General features: G+C 48.0%; 1 non-coding gene across 1 annotated transcript; it reads left to right on the top strand.

Moving 5' to 3' along the window:
• The first annotated feature begins 3,492 nt into the window (after positions 1 to 3,492).
• On the top strand, positions 3,493 to 3,564 carry TRNAE-UUC (transfer RNA glutamic acid (anticodon UUC)). Its single transcript has one exon. It is a non-coding gene; the product is annotated as a tRNA-Glu (tRNA).
• The last annotated feature ends 225 nt before the right edge of the window (positions 3,565 to 3,789 follow it).

A 3,789-nucleotide genomic window follows, 5' to 3' on the forward strand; every position in this document is an offset into this window, starting at 1 on the left:
CCCTCCCAATGCCTCACACACTGGAAGCAGTCTATAAATGCCTTAAGAGATTTTTTTAAAAGTTATTGCCTATCACACTAGTGATCATCTAAAGAGGCAGTAAAACATTACCAAGACTGCCCTTTTAAACCTTCTCTTTCTCCCTCCATGACGATCTTTGCTCTGGTTTGATTTTCTCTGTTCTGAGAGATCCACTCTGACGCACATGCAGAAATTAGTCAACTTACAGAGAGGCACCGGCCTCCTGATGCCACAGCCCACATGAGCAAACAGTGAAGTGTTAGAAGGCCCTGGCGAAACATCAGGATCTCGAGAATTTCTTTTTGATGCATTCAACAGGCTAATCCAGTGCCTCTCTGTTCAGACAGTTTGGTTTATGCTGCCCTTCTGAGATTGTTGTCCTTAATTACTTTTGAAACCGGGCTTCCTCCCAGAGCCATCTGGTATCCCATGTCCCTGAAGTGACCCCCTTTTCCCAGCACATGTCTAGGCTCAAATATTGCCTCAGGATTACTTGTTAATTTTAAAAGACACTGAGGCACCTGGCCAAGGAAGCTGTCACAATCTGTAACAAAGGGCCCTAAAGGATGGGTTGTTTGCTATTTTGTGGGGAGGAAGAAGCAAATAGAACTAACCCGATCCCCACCCCAGGAATAGATCTCACGCAGCTTTGAGGCTTGGACCTGCTGAGTGATGCTAGGTCTAGAAAATTCACCTGTGGGCCGCCAGGAGCTCAGCTTTCACAGTCATCACTTAGGAGGGCACTACAGCTGTATTGTACTGGTTTGTTGCCATGGTGGTCAGAACAGTTTTGGGGGGGGGGGGCGGGGACACACCTAGAGAGTATAACAAAGCTCATGAGAATGGCAAAGGCCACCTTCTCTCATCCAGGAGCGGCATCAGCAAAAGTGGAACATCCCTATGGGAAACTTTGGGGGTCCTAGAAGCCTGTGCATCTCTTTGGGAATGTCTTGTCATGTCTCATGCTTTGTATAACTGGCTTCTCTCCCTGAAATTTAAATCTTGAATAGAGGGATAAAGAAACTGCAAAAATATGGGAGTCCAGCCCATCTGACCCTGTTCTGCTTCCTACCCTCAGGAGCTGCCTTGAATCTTACACCTTGTTCTCCAGCCTCCATCCATCTGGAGGGCTCCAACAGCCTCCCTTCTGTGAGAAGCAGCCAGAGCTGTTTTCTGAACCTCATAAAAAATCTAGTCCTTGGGGAATGTGTAGATGGTATAAACATCCAGAAAAGAGGATGACTCCTTGAACATATTTTCCCCAAATGATGTGGGACTGGACTGCTCCCCGTCTCTGTCTGCAGCAGATATGCCCTTGGTGGAGAATACACGCTCTCTATCCCAGATCTCTAGCGGCAGGACAGAAGTTGCTGGTAGAGCTTCGAGCTCACGGATCTTTGCCTGCCAAGAGGATCTTCAGTCCTATTGTCACCTGTTCGCATAGTGAGCAAGAAACGTGACTCTCAGAGATAGAACCATTTGCCAAGAGAAATTCATGGTCTTTAGCTATCCCTGAAGGAATAATGTCTACCCTGCACCATTGAGATGTGAATTCCTGGAGGATGGAAAAATGCAACTCTCACCCACAACTTGGAACAATTATTTTTGCCCGAAGTTCTTTCTAGCCACCTCAAGGGGCATCACAAAATCCCTTTAACTGTGTTTAATTTAATATATGTGGAAGCAGATCTGAACTCTCCAGCTCCACACTTCTCGTACCCTGGTAGAGAGCCTACAGCTTCCTTAATGATCTCTGAGTTGGAGTCCAGTCCTTCCCCCAGCAGAGAGCCCAGGGGTTCCCCAGGAGGCCCAGGGGTTCCCGAGGCATTCTGCACACTTCCGCTTAGGGCACTGTATCAGTCAGGGTGGGATAACTGATGTAAGAAACAACCCCCAAATCTCAGCGGCATAACACAATAAGGTTTGTGCTTCACATCACAGTACAACCCAGGTCATTTGGAGATGTGGAAATTTGTACTCTCTGCAGTCATTCAGGCACCCAAGTCCTTTCCATCCTGTGGCTCCACGCTTGTCTCAGTGCTTGGAGTTCTCTCCATTTATCCAGTGGATGGTGAAAGAGAGAGTGTATTGAGAATTGCAGAGGAGATTTTTATGGGCCATGCTGGGAATCATGCTACATTGCTTCTGCCCACATTCCACTGGTCAGAACTCAGTCACATGGTCTCACCTAACTGCAAAGGAGTCTGGGAAATGTAATCTAGCTTCATGCCCAGGAAGAAAAGGAATGGGGCTTGGTAAACAAAGAAATGCCACTGATCCTTAATGTTTGTGTTGTCACGGATTAGGGTCTGCCTCCCCTGGGCTGTGAGCTCCTCCAAAGAAGGAACTGCATTCATATTTGCTTCTCTGAGTCATGAGCTCCAGGTTGCAAACCCAGGCTGGGTGGTCCAGAAGGTGGCATCCCAGAGGTGGACATCACAGCTGAGCACACCAGCACTAAGCTGCCAGGCACCTGGCAAAGACGGGCAGATCATGACCAAGGCCACCAGTTAGGAGCCTGACAACCACGGCAGACCCTGAGGGCTTAGGGAAGAGACAGGAAGAGAGCCTAGAAGAACCCTAAGCCAAGGAAACAGCCTTCAATGGCAGCAGGGAGAGTTCTTGGAAGGGCACCAACCAAGCTTGGATTTAGGGTTTATAAAGAACTGTCTCACTCATCAATATATTAACCTTCACCATAAAAGAGGTCGGGCCTTAATGTACCTACTTTACAGATATGGGAATAGAGGGATTTTTCCCCCCAAGTCTCCTGCCTAAGGGACTACATGAACCTACCAGACTATTCTTTACGTTACTAATCCATGAACATTCCAGGGCACATCGCTGTGGGGACTTCTGGGGAGCTGGGAAGCCCCTGTCTCTCTCTCTGGAAGTGCTCTGTGCTGTGTCCTGCTTCATGTAACTGGGTGAACACATACGCCTGGCAATGAGTTACATCACCCAGATGTGTTTGAGGGATCTGTCTCTAGTTTTCAAAATATTTTACATCATTGACTACATTTTAAAATCAAGAAATTTTACCTAATGGGGAGTCCCGGCTTTTCTTTTTTAAAAAGCCAAGAGGTCCAGCCACCATGGGTCAAATTCCCACAAGGTGACAATCACTCAAAGCTGAGTAACAGCTGTGCCATTGACAGGACGTGTGTCTTTCATGTCCCCACAACTCCCACCTTCTGATTTTTCTCTTTTCTGAACTGTGTTACTCATTTCACCCTCCCCCTGGCTCTTGTAGGCATTTGAGTTTATAATCTTGGTCCTGTGCATTTTCAAGCCTTCAATCACTTATTCCCTCCATCATCCATTCAGTCCGTCAGCAGGTGTTTGCTGAGTGGTTGTTCTGGGCCAGGTTTGTGCTAGGCAGTGGGCATGAAAACAAGATATGGCCCTGCCCTCAGAGAGCTCATAGTCTGGAGAGAAAGACAAATACAGAGACACAACATTGCAGGGAATTCCCTGGTGGTCCAGTGGTTAGGACTCTGCACTTTCACTGCTGGGGCCAGGGTTCAATCCCCAGTCTGGGAACTAAGATCCTGCAAGCCGTGCAGCGCGGCCAGGAAAAAACAAAAACAAAAACGCACAACATTGCAAACAGGGGATGTTCTATGGATCCCAGATGTTTAAGCTTGTGCAGATACCCTCGGTGCATGACCCACATCCCCTTGGGGACTCACCAGTCCCGGACAAGGGGATGGCTTCCTACTACAAGCACCTGCAACTGCCCGCTTAGTGTCCTTTGCATGCAGGCTG

The sequence above is a fragment of the Lipotes vexillifer genome, unplaced genomic scaffold, assembly GCF_000442215.2.
Source record: "Lipotes vexillifer unplaced genomic scaffold, Lipotes_vexillifer_v1.1 scaffold53, whole genome shotgun sequence".
Taxonomy (NCBI): domain Eukaryota; kingdom Metazoa; phylum Chordata; class Mammalia; order Artiodactyla; family Lipotidae; genus Lipotes; species Lipotes vexillifer.